Below are 18,509 nucleotides of genomic sequence, written 5' to 3'. Positions count from 1 at the left end.
TATCCCTTTTGCACTTCTTTTCACTGCTGTTATTAATTTAGAGCTGCATTTTCAGTTCCAAGTAATCTATATATGTGCATGCTCAACGTCATACAGTCACCATTTCCCTTCAATCTTTTGCTGTATACACCTTGAATGATATGGATATGTAGTTACTTCACATTTTCACCTCATGCGTATAAATTCTTCATCTTTTTAAAAATTGCTTCTTTGTTACACTACATTAAAAAATAATAAAATTTTCTGATAAACCATTACCAGTTCTTGGCAATTCAACTGTACATACTTTTGTCATCTTTAATATCTTTGATGTTGAAATTCAGTTTCTAAGAAGCAAGAGGACATATAACCAGATCACCCTGCTGCAGCATAACGTACAGGGAATACATCTTTAATGCATCAACTAAGAAGTTGCACAAGTTGCCTACAAAATTTTCCATGTATTCCAGAGAGACAAACCCCTTCCTATGAGGATACAACATATTAAGCCCTCAGATAAGACAGCTTTTTAAAAGCAGAAATACTTCTTTTACATTTGACTTCTCTCTTTTTGAGGTTTACATGCCCCTTGGAGGCAAACTAGCAAATTACACAGGAAAATTTATGTGATAAGTCAGTCATTTCTTATGCAAATATTATGTTCTGCTTCAGGGTGTATCCTTAAGCTGCATCAGATATTTACCTCAGTTTTTGAGAGAATTTCTTCTGCTAGACCAAAATGCTGTCATGTAGAAAGGAAATTATACTGAAGTTTGTGATAAAACAATCTGCAGGCATTTTAAAAGGCATTATCACTAGAATTGGTGAAGAATATGCAATGAGATTTTGTTGCCTAGCAATCTTCTACGTATTTACAATTCATACTGGGTCATTGGAAATCACAGAGATTAAAGAAACCAAGGAATTTTGTTCCTTAGAGCTGCTAGAACGTGTCCAGAGGGCAATGGAAATGGGGAAGGGTCTGGAGAGTAAGTCATATCAGGAGAGTCTGAGGGAGCTGGGGGTGTTTAGCCTGAAGAAAAGGAAGTCCAGAGAAGATATTGCTCTCTAAAACTACCCAAAAGAGATTGTAGTCAGGTGAGGGTTGGCCTCTCTCCCAGGCAAACAGCAACAGGATAAGAGGGTTGGTTCCAAGCTGCACCAGGGGAGGTTCAGGTTGACATCAGGTAGACTTTCTTTGAAAGGGTGAAGGAAGGGGCAGCCCAGGGAGGTGGTGGAGTCAACATTCTTGGAGGTATTCAAGAAACAACTGCATGTGGCACTTACGGCCATGGTTTAGTTGACAAGGCTCAGTCAAATTTTGCACTCGATCTTGGAGGTCTTTTCCAACTTAAATGATTCTGTGATTCTGTTTAAGCCCTTCTGACACCATTCACATTTGCTTTCCCACCAACAGCCTCTGATCTTCATGACATACAGCAGTATGAATAATTAATTCACTATCTCTATATTTTGTACTCTAACTTGTATATATATTCCTTTACATCTTAGAATTTGAGAAAGAAGATTCAAAATTTCCTGGATTTTTTTTCATTTCCTAACTATGCTCAGAGTTAATGCTAAGGTCTCAATGTTAGCTCTTCTGACATTACAATGACCTGATTCCGAGTTCCTAAAGTTAAACGTTATGAGCCAATTTCAGATACACAGCCTCACCATTCTGGCCCCCATCAAAGCATTACAAAGATCCCAAGGACATAATTGTGAAGGGTGTGAATGAAAGTCCTAGCTATGCAGGCTTCCTTCCTGGAAAAATAACACCTTTGAATTGGGTGGGGGATGTGCACGAAACTTCTTTAGATGTTGGAGCTTCATTATGCAACTGTTCAGATGTACCCATTACCATGACTGAAAACTCCAGCTGCTTTTGACTTCAAGGCAAAAATTCAAGGTTACTTTAACATAGCTTTCTCAGCATTTGATAATACCTATTTTCTGCTAAGGAAAAATTAGTTTAGAACTTCCCTTGCCTCACTCTGCAATTATTTTTTTCATCAGTTAGAGCAGCTGCCAATTTACTACACTTTGTGACCTGCATTAGGTTGGTTTAGAAGCCAATCTAACAGTAATAAGCCTTGCTGAGCAGGAAGAGCCTTCCTGTTCACTATTCAGGGGATGGAGAGAGATGATAGCTCAACAGTCCTTATCAGATAACAATTGCAAACCCAGTTCTGACTCAATCCTCTGAGAGCTAAGAATCGATTGGTTCTCTCATAATATTTTAACTCAAAAATCTGTAAAACAAATAATGCATCATGTTCATAAAAAAATAGTTTCTAGAATTCATCTGTGTTTTTGTTATAAACATTTCCCATTTTGAATATGTCACATTTGATGATACCACTGCACACAAATATATGACAATATTGAAGCCAATAGAGTACATCTGAAGATAATTCAGCAAATAAGCTGTAACTTGCATATATAATTGCATTTACAAAAGATAATCACTACTAAATTTATTAGAGAAATCAAATTAAAAAAATATGTACTAAGAAACAAAACTCATCCCTTTTTCTCACCAATATTTTTTACTATATTATCTATAACAAAAATTAGATTTGACATCCAGGAAACATTTTTAGACACACTGCTACATGGCAAGTTAATAATTTGGTCTTTTTTTTTTTTTTCCTTAAGGATGATCAGTAAAATCTAACTTGAATTTTATGGTTAAAAGCACTCTCTGACTAGCCAAGAGCTATTTATATATTATTCCTATTAGTATTTCAATTAGTATTTCTGTATTTGCATTTGTGGTATTTATTACCCTTTTACTAAAAGAGTCACATCTCTACCTTTGTGAAAGCTGAGCGAAGACTCATTTATTTGGGAATTTACTTTGGGATGAATATCCCGGGGATCCAAGATCTCAACGCTTCTGCCCCAAGTGTAAGAGACAATTATTTCATCTCTCTCTGTAGCACAAGTAAACATGTCTCATATTTCAAAAATAGCAACAGAAAACCACACCAAAGGAAAATATTCCCCTGCAAGTCTAAGGAGTGTATAAGGAAGCAAATAAGCTGTGACAGATTTGGTTACTTAATGTACCACTGGGAGGTGTCCAGATCCTGAGGTAATAAACACATTACAAAAATTCATGGAGAACAGAATAGTCTAATTCACATGCAAAGCGCTGTGCCCAAAGCATCAGGTGTTCCCTAGAGGGATATAATACAATGGTGATGAAAATAACAGAATAAAATAAGAAAATGCATTTAGAATAACAAGTCAAATAAGTCAGAACAGTTGACACTTCACAAGGGAAGATATTAAAGACAAGGAGATAGAGAAGACAGTGACTCTGGACATCTGAGATGACTAAAGTTCAGTCTGAACCATAATATCCCATGGGAGTCAAGGTATGCCATAAGGTATAGTAACTTATATGTGAAGTATAGCAAGGAATCCAGTGGTAAGGAAGAAATATCGTATATTTTGCTATGAAAACAAAACCACAATTTTAGAGATTGTTAATATAATATTTTTTTAACGTGTTGAAGTTTAATTTCAATTAGATAGCTTCTATTTTTTTTCACTGTCTATACAAATAGGGAAGAATACACACATTAAAAGAAAAAAAAACCCCAGTCATTATTTACAATTTGGATAATTTTTGATAGAAAAAGGCCCTGACAATGACATCTGTGTTCACACACAAGGAAGAGTCACCTTATTGATGAGTGTGTGTTACTCTCTCATACTAAATGTCTTTTAAGGTTTTACCTTTAAATATGTACAAAAACATGAAACTATTTGAAGAAAACCATATCCTTTCACCAGAATGTTAATAAGGAGGCATTATTCCAGTCAAGCCATGTTTCTCCTAAAAAAGTTCTACTATCCATACTTATCACATATGTATGGAATGCAAACAAAAGTAGCATAGGTTACAATTATTTCAGCTCTTGTTATAAGAAAACCCTATGAATTTAAATACATTTTAATTCTTTTCTACTATGAAATATCTACTTGTCCTTCCACTTTCAGCTGCTCAAATATAGCTATTTAGTCATATATGAATGTGGGAAATACTGCAGCTTAAGGGAATAGATCATGATACATATTCCCACATCAGTCTTATTAGAGGAAGTCACTCAAGCAGCATTTTTGTGTAAGGGATACTTATCACTTTGGTGAATTATTCAGATTTTTAACTAGAATGACATTAATAAAATAAAACATCAGGAGTCATAAACTAAAGGCACAATAAAAACCTCTTCAATTTAAACTATCTCAAAACCATAATGAGCTCAGATCCAGGATTTTTACTCAGTTCACTTTATAGCTAATCTGAAGATAGTTACAAGGTTCCGATTTGGACCACCTCTGCAGGTCTGGTGAACAGGTCAGTGTCCTACTTTGAGTCTATCTCAAATACATAGTTAGAGAGTGCAAACTTGTTGAAAATATCAGTACTGCAAAAGGCAATTGTTTTATATGCTAAAAATAGGAAATATATGAATAAAGGTATAAAATGGCTCAGGCTTTTATTGACTCGTTACCTGGGATAACCATTTTTGCAGTGCATTTGTGTTGAGATTCAGACATCTTTACAACCAGACTGGTTCTTCTTTATGTATGATACATGCTCAGAATAGAGGATTCTGAGGATTACAATAGATGGTTCATCATACTGAAAAATGGAATTATTTGCAGCAATACTAAGTGTAGCAGTTATGCCAGCAGAGAGCCTTACTGTGCATGATCATGTTTCAAGACCACATATATGTCAAGCTTCAGCTGTTTCTGTCAAAAGGGATACTTGAATGCATAATAGTACATTTTTTCTTACTGAAGAGCCTCCTTATGCCATACAATAAAAGCAAAATGGCAGAAAAAACTTTCCAATGTCTCTGTCTAAAAAGAAAAAAAGATACTGCCTGATAATTTTATTTGCAGCTTTTCTCTATGATAATTCTTTAGTGGTCAAATACAATTAAATAGGTGTGATACCTGTTAGATACCATCTTTATCCTTATTATTCCAGTTTACTCCTTAAGAAATTTCTAGGGTGTAGCAATCAGTATTCTCTGGAAGATTGTCTTACACAGCTAGTGCATAAATGCAGTGCATCTGGAATTACTCACACAGATCCAGAGAGGAAACTTAATGTGCATCTCATATGATTTGGGACACTTAACTGAACATTAGCTGCATCTTCCCTAAAAGTAAGATACAGCTTCTACCAGATAAGAACATGAGGATTACAGAAGCAATTTTTACTTTAAGTAGATTTCATAAACATAAAATCTAAAAGTATCAGTCTACAGATTCCTATAGTTTGAAAAGCTCTGGGTTGATAGAAATTATGTTATGGAAAATATTACAGAGGCCTTGCTACAAAAGATGCCACAGATGAAGAAAGTAGAGGATACATGTTCCAGGAAAAGTCAGGGCCAATCTGTGCCCTGGAGTTGCACCAAAGCTCATCAGCAATGAGAAGCAGGGGCACAAGAAGCTCAACAAAGCCCAGAAATCTCTTGCAGACCAGAAAGCCAACCCTATGCTGGGCTGCAGCATGAGGGAGGTGATTCTGCCCTTCTACTCAAGCACCAAAACAGTTGGAGGAATACAACAAATAATTTCTAAAAATCCTTATGCAAACAATTCAAAGTAAAAGAGGGGTCAGTTCTCTTGGAAAAGGATTGCTAATTCATAAATCTAGCACAGTAAATTTTCTTTATCAGAAAGTCAATCACAAAAAATTACTGATGTCTAAATGTTTATGTTTTCTTTGATTTTAAATAGACTGTATTTTTAATGAGAATTTTCTGATGAACATAAATGTTTTTGAGTGTCAATTAAAGACATTTCATCTCAGGTACAGGATGGGTTGTATACTTCAAGTACTTCCAAGAAGTAATACCTTCAGGTACACATAAAGCTTTGCTTTATGAAAGTCACCCTTTATCTGATGTAAATTAAATGAATAGACAATATTAACTCTTACAGAATTGAGGATTAGAAAGAACTGAAACACTAGGGGGAAAAGCATACAGAAAAAAGGTACTTAAATGGCTTCTTCAGTGAAAGCCTATTATTTTTTGAACATTAAAAATGTTCATCTCTTTCAAGTCAGAGTTACAAAGTGATACAAGCCTTTCACACAGCTGGATTTTCAATATTAGACCATTAGAAGACCAGAAAACCTGAAGAGATATTTTAATTACTGGTGAGAGTACAATCTTTTTCTGACTCACACATAAAATTTTTAATTTCAGGATTCTTCCTAAATATGATAGAAGGGTACTAATGAGAATCTTTTCTGTTGTCACATTGACTGTTTTAGTCAAATAATTTAATGATGCCATATCATGCAGATAATGAGGTATCTGGGCAGCCATGCTTTATTATTTCTCTGTATAATTATAAGTAAAACAAAGCTTTTATTGGCAAATGTTTGTATTCTTTAATTTTCAGTTAGTAACTATATACACATTTAATGTTATTTACAACTACTCTACAGCATAATTAAGCAATTAAAAAATTTTATTTTTCATAGAATCCTTTTTGTTTTCTAAATTGGAATCACAGACAGCTCTACTAGCTCCTAACGGTTTTGAAGCTACAACTACTTACTTTCTTAATATTGTAACAGAGATGGATTTCAATTACTCCTGATTATCCTCACTATTATCCTCTATTTACTGTCAGCTATCTTTCCAGTATATTTTGGTAACAAAGCATAAAATACTCCATAATGGCAATGACATGAATGCTTAAAAGTGAGTACTTAAGCTGCCCATACAAAAACGAGAGTAATGGCCAATAAAGCGTGGAAACGGGCAGGTACACAGATGAGGGGTATTTCTGTCCTTCATAATAATCTATTTTGCATCAATATTGGTAGCAGTTCTCTCTATTTATTATAGATAGTATATTTCCACCAACCACCCCTCTCTGGTGCTTGATTTGGGCCTGATTACCAGCACTCACAGCCTGAACAAGCCACATCACTGAAAGGCTCAGTCTTCCTGACTCATTCCTGTTTAGTTTTTCTTCTAATGTTACCAAAACAAAATGGGAAGTATGATGATTTCTCTTTTTGCAATGCAGAAGCAAGGCCAGCAAAAACGTGCTAGAGATTGACAATTAATTTATCTTAGGAAAGGCTATGCAATGCAATTATGCTGCCTTCCAGCCATGGCAGCACTAGCTGAGGCTCACACATATTCAAATATCCTAGCCTAAAACCATAAAGCATTCACATGCTGTTCACATGCTGTTAAAATTATTTCTAGTTCTCTCTCTCTCTAGTTATCAAAAACTCACCATCACTGGGTGCCGATCTGTGCAGGGTTAGGATTACCATTTACAAAGCTATTAGTGCTTGCTCTACTGCACCACCACCACATCTAAAATAATAAATTTAAAAAGTCAAACAAGAAAGAAAAAACAGTTTCTTGCATAAAAAACATAGGTTATACAAAACTGGTTTCCTCAAGGAGAAAATGCTGCCTGAAGGTTACAGCTCTGACAGTTGTTTTCTACTGCCTCTGCTTTTCAAATGTGATAATGTCCTTTTATAAGCACCCCAGTAAGAGTTTACAACCTCCTCCCAGGGATTGTAAATCCACTGCTTTTCTCCTTTAAATTTTTAACAGATACTATTGTTTCCTTAAATTGCACACAAGGGGGTTGAAAGAATCGAGATTATCCTCAAGTACATTAAATTCAGTTTCAAGGCCCTTTATGACACACAAAACTGTATCAAGGGACAGTTAATAGGCATGACAGATTCAATCGTGAAAGGTGAAAGAGCACTCCACCAGCAGATAAGCTATGCTAACCAAAACTACATCAAAAATTGTCTGAAACAAAGATGTGCTGTCCAAAGAGTCCCCGCTTATTGGAACACCAAGCCATTCATTAATACAAATGCAATATCAAATAGTTCTTTTTATTTAACCCTCTTTAGGTAAAACATTGAGCTGAGCTGAATGTATTTCAGACATAGCAGAGCACAGATGTGTCTGACAGGACACTTTCACTCGCTGATCCCTCTGTACAGACACCAGAGTGGTAAAAAACAGTCCATACAGCATGGGGAATGGGCTGGGTTTTGGGGGAAGAGAGCCCCTTCTAGAGCAAGTCAAAAAGTGGGGAAACCCTTGAGTCACCTCCACAGCAGAACACTAAACCTCAGTACAAGAACCTATCAGAAGGTAAGTTTTGAAACTAATCCAGTTAGAGACCCTGCTAGTCAGTAACATCTTGACTTTCCACTACCCTTTAAAAGGTAAGTTAAAGCACTGCATCTGTGTGTGTGTAACACTGCTGGGACAGGGCACTGCACAGCTTCCAGGACTGAGCTGCCAGGGCTGCACACTTTGCTGTGCTCCGTGGCCATCAGCTCTCCAGGGAGGGCCCAGCCCACGGCAGCTGCTGCCAGCATTCCTGCAGCCACTGTTAGGTACACAACTCCTCACCACTGCACTCTGAACTCAGTGTTCAGGAACTCATTACAGTGCTCCAGGTAAGAACTGAACAGTGCTTTGGACATGGACAGTTTTAGTTCTATGCACACCTACTCAGACCAGATTGTCAGATACACAGCAAGGTCACAGTGTGTTCATTCAAGCCCTTGGCACACTCATGATTCCAAACGGTCTGGTTTGCATAAATATTCATTCAGATAAACTGCTCATCATCAAACCATGGGAACCTCCAGTCTATAGAACTCTTTGTTGCATAATTGAAGAGCTTATGATTAAACCTTGGATGTGCATTAATAACTAGTGTTATTTCATGTGTATTATCTTAATAAAGCCTTCCAGCTTGCTTTTTTTTCCCCAGGCAGTTTCCTCACCATACTATTTTATTTTTTCTCTGGACCACTCCAGTATTGATCTTTAGGGAACTCATCCACTTTGGAAAGTATCTCTCCATATACCTCCATTGTCTCCTCTCCAAGCACCTCTTTGGTCACATTAGACTTTTCCTCCTGGTCCTCATTTTATTCATGTGCATGATTTCCCAGGTGATAGCATATCAAAAGCCTTACTGAAGTCCAGAAGCATTTCTTTCAAGCTTTTGCTGCCAGATCACCTTCCAGGCTGGTAAAAAAAAAACTTTGCTACAGAGAGATTGCTTCTCAAAGAGAAGACATTGAAGATATGCTGTTAAGCATATACATGCAACTTTGATTTTGCTTTAAATATAAAGATGTTTCCTGCTTTAACAGGCACATTATTTTATATTCTTCATTAATCACAATCAAAGATTAGACTGGGAGAAAACAAGCTCTTTGCTTTTACACTAATTAACTGTTTCACATATATGTGTGCATGCAATAACAATGAAGGATCAAGGGAAAAAAGTGTTTTGTTTTGATTAAGGATCCTAGTGGAACAAAGCAAATAGTGCTATAATTAAAGCTGCTTAATCCTAATGCTTTTCCCAATTTTTTGCAGCTTCATTCCTGTCTGGCTTTCTGCCACATCCATCTTATATTTCTGCTTTCACATTTGTAAATATAGAAAATACACATGGTAAACCTGAGTTCAATTTAGTGAAACCTCAAATATTTTTTTCATATTTATTGAAGAAATAAAATATTTCTAAAAACAATTCTGTCTTCCTCCTGCTGGATTATTGGAACAGTGACTGAACATATTTCCCACCATGTTTTAATTCCCCTAGTAAGACTGACAATTTATGCAATATGCATATGTGGAAACACTTCCCTTTACTGTTCTGAAAGCAAGATTAGTGATCCTTATACTCATTACTTTTAGCTCTTCTAATTCAATAGTGATGGATTTCAGAGATATTCAATATGTCTTAAAAAATGTATCTTGTATCTACAGTTATCATATTATAAAAGGAGGTCTGACCAGTTTTCCTTTTCAAAAGAAAGGGTAAAGAGGCCATTTAAAATTAACAAAGCAGTCCTTGTGTTCCTATTCCAAAGTGTTAACTTTCATTTGAGTGGTTAAGTTACTTTACATATTTTCATTTCCTTTCAAACATGCACATTTATTTGTTTACCAAAATCATAGAATAATGAAAGCTGGAAAAGACCTCCAAGATCAAGTCCAACCTTTGAGAGAAAGGCTTTGCCACTTTGCCAGCCAGCCCATGGCGCTCCGGTCCAGCCGTTTCTCAAACACTTCCAGAGGTGGTGGCTCCACCACCTCCCTGAGCAGCACATGCCAATGATGAACCAATTTTCAGTCAAGAAATTCTTCCTGATCTCCAACCTGAGCCTCCCCTGGTGCAGCTTGAGGCCATTCCCTCTTGTCCTGTCTCCTCCTTCCTGGGAGAAGAGCCCAACCTCCACCTTGCTACAATCTTCTTGCAGGTAGTGATAAGGAGAAATGAAGTCTCCCCTGACGTGAACCAGCAGGGCCTGTATTGCTTTTGAAATCGGACCACTCATTTTAGTGTTGACATTTAGGTTTAGATATTAAATTCTGGGTACCTTGGTTTGAAATTATGGCTTTGATGGATTCTAATTCTATGAGAAAACAGTTCTCACTCTGCACTCTCTAGTTCACAAATGCATTTATTTTTGCTTGTGGTCACTTTTCTTTCCCTTTAGGTCTCCTCTGTTTCTCACTAGTTACTCCTTTTTTCCCCCTCTCCTTTGTCTCTTTATTTCCTTAGCCATTTATTATTCACTTGCTTATTTCAAAGCATTTTACAATGCATGCTGGTCTGCTCACATTTTCTAAGCGCTGAGTAGTCACATCAAGGAACCTTTTCTCCTGACAATTTTACCACAATACTAGTTTAGTTTTCAAGCACTCAGCCCAGCAGCTTTTGTGGCACTGTTTATACAGTAAAAGAGCTGAGATGTTGAAGCCAAGACTTCTGGGCCCTTTACAAGGATATTTCCTGTCATTCAAAGCACCCATACAACACTTATGCTGGTTGCAGAGTTGTAAATTGTAATTTATTGTTCTCTCATCCCCTCCTGCTTTCTGGGGATGAGACCTTGCTTAGGATCTGGTGAGTGTTCATTTCTGACACATCCCCCAATACCTCTGGTTTCAAATTGAAGCATGCTCTTCAGAAGACAGCCCAAAATACATGTTAGAGGTGATATATCCAGTCCTAAAGAATACCTGCATAGCAGTGACTGGCTGGTCAGCAAGGAAAAACAAGTCCTGAGCTTTCCAGATTAGCCTTCCCCTACCTGACAAACACAAGAGTGCCAGGCCAGCCTCTCACATGCATTTCAGTACAGAATGGGAGATTTTAGTGCAACCAGAAAAAATAAGTGACATGATGCATTCATGGTAAAGACACACAATAAAGCCAACTCCATTTGTATTAATTACTCTGGGTTTTCCTTTGTATTTATTAGGTCACTACTGGGCAAACTAACAAGCACGGATATTACAGGTGTATTGGGCTTTGCAATACAGCTGAGCACTATGCAAAGAAGACAAACCTGCTTACAGTAAAAAGGAGACTAATTAAAAATGGAAGCAGCTCCCTCTTTCTACAGTATTTATCAATATTTTGTATTGAATAGATAAGACCAAACAATGTCTGTACCATACATCTTTCTGACCTAATTCAAGACAGATCTTTCTCCCTCCATAGTATAAATGGTACTTAGTGCACACATAACCTAAGTCTCTCTGAGGCTGGAAGAGCCAGTCTATGGAATAACATTTAGCAGTAACCTATTTCACATGGGTAATGCAACTAATATTGAATTATTCAGCATTGAGGTAAGCTTTGAGGTCTTAAATATGTCTTCCCACACGTGTGTGTCCTGTCTGAGCCAAAGTACCACTAGAGCAGACATTTAACTAAAGCATACAATTTTCTAAGCATACTCAGTCAAAATGTCATTTTATAAGCTATATATCTTTCCATCTTTTAGAGAAAAGAGAGAAATAACTTTTTGTGTGTATACATAGAGCTCTTTTTAAACAGGAACAACTTAATCTTATATATTGCATGTCAAAAGCCATTGACCCAAAGATGTGGTAGCTGGGGTTATTTAGGTGAGGAACATGCTACATGGTGAGTCTCTATACCTCCCATTCCAGATGATTTGCACAGGTGGTCTCTGAGCTTAAATACTTGGGTATCAGATGAAGGGGATGTACTCAGCCAGATATTCTGAAAGCATAAGCTCACTAGCCATTATTTCCAGGTTATTATTAGCTTTGCAACACTTTCATGTAGTAGCAGCCTGCTGCTTCATGACCAGCTGGTTATCATTTTCAAAGGTCTTCCAAATTCTTTCTGGAGTTTCTTTGGACCTCCCTCCGGAAAGATTTCATTTTCTTTGGAGTTAAGGGACATCAAAAGATTAGATTGTGTCATGCTTTTGAAGAGCTAGCTTTATTCATCTCAGAGAAAAAGCAGAATTATCAAGCTACATCTAACAATTTCAGCCTTCTGAAAAATCTTTTTGAAAATGTTAAACACTAGCCAAGTCTGATCATGACCTTGTTCTATATTTAGTATTAAATGTATTCTGAAGGCATAGAGAAATCTGGAGTTTGGATAAGAAGTCCCCAAATAAGAGAGATCAAACTGAAAGGAATTTAATTGTAGGGTAACTAGCAGTCCTGTGTAGCGGGCTTTTAATTAAACCAGGAAGAAAAAATATATTAATTTTAGATTAATAGTAATTTTACTACAACTAAAATTCTAACATATTAACTGTGCTAATACTTATAAAATAACATCATAATTTCCTTATGAACAGTTTTCTATGCAACAGAAGGAAAAGGCTATAACACTGAAATACCTGGCAACCCTGAGGTAAAAAAGCTTCTCAGGTCCCTCTGCACAGGACTGCACCACATCATGTTCTCATCCCCATCCTGTGCCCAGACCTGCCCTAGACCGTGGACCATGAACTTAGTCCAAGCCTCCAGATTTACTATTGCATAAGTAAATAGCTCTCTGCTTCTTCAAGTCACCACGTGCATCTGGGAGTGGAAGGCAGGAAGCTCAGCATGGCAAAGATGAGACATGGAGGCACTGTGCCCCAAGAGCCTGGCAGGGAAGCAGTCAGGAGCTGGGTTTAGATGAGCACTTGCCAGATTTATGGGTGCCATAAGTGGTGCCTTTTTGCACAAGTGTTCAGTGGAACATTAAAAACTCCTGTCTCTTTAAAAATCCATAGAAGGCCCAAGTTGCATTTTTGGCACTAATGCTTTCTTGTAATTTTTAGTTATTTTTCTGTGTTAGACTGAGCTGTTCTTTGACATCTTTATATTCATCATTCTATCAAATAATGCACCATGTTACTCATACATATTTAGGAGATGATATTTTATACATTTATTTGCACAAAGCATGGCCAAAGACAAGACCTCACTATTTCCAAAGGCTCATATCAGCCTTAAGGAGACAATAAAATTGCCTTGCTTCATTTACTCAGAGAATTTATGTACTTGTCCTTAAAATGTATTAAGTACACAACAAATTGATTTGCAACTAGATAATTTCATATATGACTAGTATTTATTTCTTGCATTTTTAATATTATATTTACTCTCACTTGGAATAACAGAAAAAAGAATTTTCATACATCACCAGCTGTTCGGATGAAGAAAATGGTACCTTAAATTCCATTATTGGCTATGCACCATAAACACCTAATGCAGCATTCTCACTTTAAATATTCAGGTCTGTAAAAAGATATTTTTGCATTTTTCCACTTGCATAAAAATGTCTTTGGTGGTTTATACTCCATAAGATTCCCTCAATACAATAGGATAATTATTTGGGTGTCCCTGATTAATGCTAACTGGCAGAATACACACAAATTCCTTGTTTGTTAATGAAAAACTCCACAAACCCTTTCTATTTGAAAATCCTAAGCATACAGAGGTTTTAAAATAAGATTATGTGATCATTTTTAGATAACCAGTATTTTACTTCCTTCAGGCTTCTCTAGTTTTAATTATAAAATATACTTTACATTTTAAACTATAGGTACATCCTCTGTTATTCCAAATTTTCTGTTCCTGTTCTTAAGTCACCATTTATAGTTTTGATCATAAATAATTTTAACTTCATTTTACAAAAAAAAAAAAAGCTTTTAGCCTAAGGCAGAATTTATTTCAGAAAAGTTTTGTTTGTTACATAAAGCAAGTTGACTGCTAAAGGGTTTATCTTATATAAATTCAAATCTGGAAGCATAGAAATACAAACACATCCTGATTCCTCTGAATGTCATGAACTCAGCAGAAGAATAAGGTGACAAACTGGCCTCTGCACTTGTATTTCATTAGTAGCTCTTCAAATAAGGGTTACACATTAGAAACTGAACTAATAGAAAATACTAGTGAAGGGTGACATACCTCAAATCTCTCTTCAGCACTGCAATTCTGTCCAATATTGTCAATTAAAAACTCCACTGTTCCTGATGGTTGAACAGAGAAATACACCATAACTCCTGAAGAGTTTAAAGTTCTATAATCTGGGATGATACTCAAACACAACCGAGGAAGACAAGTATTCTGCCAATTATTTTCCCTAGCACTAATGACTGAACACGAAAAAGCTGTGCTCCAATTACATGTATTGTGATACTTTGGCCTGACACTAGCTCCTTTTTTAAGCTGGTGTAAGTTAACTTGATGTCACTACCCACTTGGAGGAAAAAAAAGGGGTTGATGGCAATTCTGGATTGATGTCTTCTCAGAACCATCAAATACATTTTTAACTTCTCTTAGTGATGAAATACACATTGTTTGAGGTTACCAAAACATATGAGGAACAATTCTCAAAAATAAGTCAAAGTTATTTCTCCTAATGTCTAGATCAAAGACTGAATAAAACAAATCTGTGGCTCAGACACCCTTCAGAACACCAGTCAGTTTGGAGGTACTTAGGACAGACAGGAGATGAAGCAGCAGAATACAAGGGAGGCACAGATGTTGCTCCCTGCTGTGAAGTGAATGGCAAAAGATAACCTGCTTTCACATTTACCTAAGTACAACTAATAAACTAAATAACTCCATCTCCTTCTGCCTCCCTGGGATCACATAGCAGGAGATCTGCAACTGGAATGCAGAACAAGCACATGTGAGCAGACCTGGCTTGCTGCTTCCAGCAGCAGGTGGGAGCAGATTCCCACATAGGAATCAAAGGAGAAATGGAATCAGGAAGTCCCTGAAGCACAGGGAGATGGTCACTCTGTTTAGCATGACCATTTTAATGTAAACTAGAAAGAGGTATGCCATCTTCTAGTATAACACAGAATAGTGTCACACTGTACACTCTTATTCTACAGACATGCAGAAAGAAAAAATTATGCAGAGGATTCTCTCTGGAAAAGCAACAGCAAATATAAACAAGCATTTCAGAGCCCATATCTGAGCCAGCAGGGTATGCTAATCTAATCTAGCCATGCTCATAAGAATCTGATGCAATCCCAAAATACATTCAATGTCTTTTCATGAACAAATTAAAAACTCTATTTTAAGTCTTTTAACCATTTAGTGCTTATCAAAAACATTCATAACAAAGTGGCTTCAGCTGCATTACATAATAACAAAGGAAACAAACTTTAGCAATCCCCAAACTCTAGGATTTGAAAACCTGATGGTAGACCAATAAGCAATAAAAGCAAAAATGCTCAAGAAACGGCTCACACCATCTGATTTAATTGGGTTACAGAATTAAGTCGTGCCAGGAAAGAATTTCAAACTCTGCAGTCATTTTAACAGCCATGGATAGATAGTTTAAAGGCCATCAAAGTGGAAGCTCATGATAAAATGAGTCATAGAACTGAAGCTGCCAGAAAATGTGAAGAGCATACATAATAAGTACCTACTAGGGATGCTTGGCTATTTGGTATGTACTGTACACTCAATTGTGGAATGCACCACTCTAAAAAGCCATAACAGAATGAATAAATAAGAAAGTAGAATCCTTCAAAAGCTTTTGTCTGAGTTACAAAATTGTTGCAAAACTGTCTCAGTGCTCAGCTTTATTCTTTCCATTGTAGAGGTGGGATTGTCTCAGAGTTCATACTATTTAATTGATTTTTTTTCTTATTTATCTTAGGATAATGTTTTCATTTGGTGAGCAGGAAAGGGGAATTGGGCATAATGGCCAAACAAAATATAATTTAAACAATTATATTTCAGATGGAGCTGGTTTAAAAACTGGTAACATAAAATATATGGCCTATATTTGGGTCTGTATGATGAAAAAAAACAAGTAACTTCAAACCTCCCCTCACTGAGGAGAAATGGCATAAACTTGCTTCCCTGCTAAGCTATAATGCAATTTAGTGATCATTATCTACTGCCCCAAGATACCTCCTGGGTGCTGGGAGCTGGCCTGAGCAAAGCATAAAGGCTCAAATTTCTTTGCTTCATATTTAGTCCATGCTCATCCTTTTTTATAAAAGACAAGCTGTGAGTGAAGGATATTTGGTACTGATTAGATGGGGACTGCTGAACTCTGTGACATTCCCCCAGTGAGCCCATTCTCTGACTCAGCTCCCAGCAAGGAGGAGGCAGGGACTGGAAACCTTCAGTAGCTGGTGTGTTTTGCACATAGAGCACGCACAAACAGGCAATATAGAAATAAGAAATAATAGAAAGAAGGCATTCATGTGCCATGAGGAAATTTAGCATGTTCAAGTTACCTAACATTCTCTTTTACATAAAAATTCCTGTGTGAGAAGACTACAGGAGACCTGCATTAGAAGCAAATTTGTGCAAAGTACCAGAACTTTTAACCACCTGGCAGAGGGAAGTGCAGGCATGCAGTCCTGCCCCTGTTCTACTGCCTTCTGGAGAGAGTTCAGGTCAAAGACAAACTTCTTTTCTTTGACCTAGACACTTTCCTTAAATATACCAGAACTATGTCTCATTCTCCCAAACAGAAAGAAATCTTGTCCTTAAAGAGCATGTCTTTTTGTGGTTCTGTGAGAACAGACAGTTAGCTATTTCGAGGTTAAATCCATGCTGTTAGTAGTTATCTGCAGCACAATATCTATTCTGGGAATGCATTTAAGACTTGAGGATGAGCTAACCTCTCCACCAGAAAGGATGAGAGAGAAAGGCTGTGTGCCATAAAATCACCTGTAGCAGGGCTGTGCTCACAGGAGGCAGATCCTGAGAAAACAGCTGTGTGCCCGTGGGAAGGCAGGGGAGGGGAAAGGGAAGAGCAGCAGCAGAGTCATTCTCAGCTGTGGCATCATCTAGCGAGCAGGGCGGTACAGCAGAGCACAGCCATCACCAGCCAGGAGGTGCTGTGGGAATGACTCATGAAGTGCCAGCGCAGGGCCAGTGGTGAAGCTGCATTGTTGCCCACGGGTGACGGATGGTGCAGCGCACGTGGGACGAGGGCCGGGGCAAGCTGAGCCACCCAGCACAACCACCATCAGCCACACTCAACCAGGCAACCCTGGCTTGCCGGGCTAAGAGCACCCTTGCCCTAGCAGAGGCTCTGGAGCTGCTGCAGGTGCAGGCTCCTGAGTTGGGAGCCCGTGCAGAGCGGTGCTCCTGACCGCAGCCCCAGGCAGTGCCTTCTGCGGGGCCAGCCTCACCCCAAAGAGAGACAGGGCTGCCCTCATGGCTGCTTGACAGAGGGCACGGCCACACAGAGCCCACCAGCCCCTGCGCACACCAGCCAGGCTTCCTCTACTCCCTGACCAAGACCTTGGCACCCACAGCACCTCACTACTCAGCATTTACAGATGGTTTGCACAACAGAGAAATCACCCCTTCAACCACCATTTCTTGCTCGAATGTAGGTGAGGTCTGTCGGGCGTTTTTCCCAAACTGCCCAAGCACACCTTCAGCTGGGGAATATCAACTGCAGCAAAGCTGAGCAGCAGCAGTTGCTTCAGCAGTGTGCTGGCCATGCTGCTCCCAGCCTTTTGTGCAGGTGCATCCAAAACCCGACGTGCTCAGAGGGTCTGAAAGAACACTGCACACAGAGCACTGTATGGTTCAATTCCCAGTACCCTCAGCTTTGGAGGTATCATATTGGATAATCAAGGAAATTTTCTCTATTATTCACAAGCATCAAGGAACATCACCCTGTCCTGAACAATGACTTTCCAAATCACTGTGGTTTATTTAATTGAATTTGAACTGTTCATGTAAACAAAGAGGGGAGGAAGAAAGATATTTGAAGAAATCAAAGGAAAGAATCAACCACAAGACCACAGAAACTGAGTATTTCCCTTGATGGCTGGGGAGTTCAATACAATTTAGATTATATTCAGTAAGTAAAACTTTGGCTTGTGATATTAATGGGCTCATAATAGCTTCCTTTGGGATATATATTACTTCCACTTCTGTTAAAACTTCCTTTGATAACTTATTCATCACTTTGCCTTTTAAGAGTTACAATGTGTTTCTTGATACATTTCGTATGCAAGTCCTCCTGGAAAAAGGTTTTTGACCTTAGGTAATTTGAACTCTCATGATTTATTGTATCAAAATTAGAGTGGGTAATTTCAATTGTACTGTTCAAAAAGATCATGGAAAAGACAAAAGAAGAAATAAAAAGTCATAATTGACAGAGACCATAATCTCAGAATAATTTGGGCTTCA

This window comes from Anomalospiza imberbis, chromosome 9 (assembly GCF_031753505.1).
Source record: "Anomalospiza imberbis isolate Cuckoo-Finch-1a 21T00152 chromosome 9, ASM3175350v1, whole genome shotgun sequence".
NCBI classification, from domain to species: domain Eukaryota; kingdom Metazoa; phylum Chordata; class Aves; order Passeriformes; family Viduidae; genus Anomalospiza; species Anomalospiza imberbis.
This window is presented reverse-complemented; position numbering follows the sequence as displayed.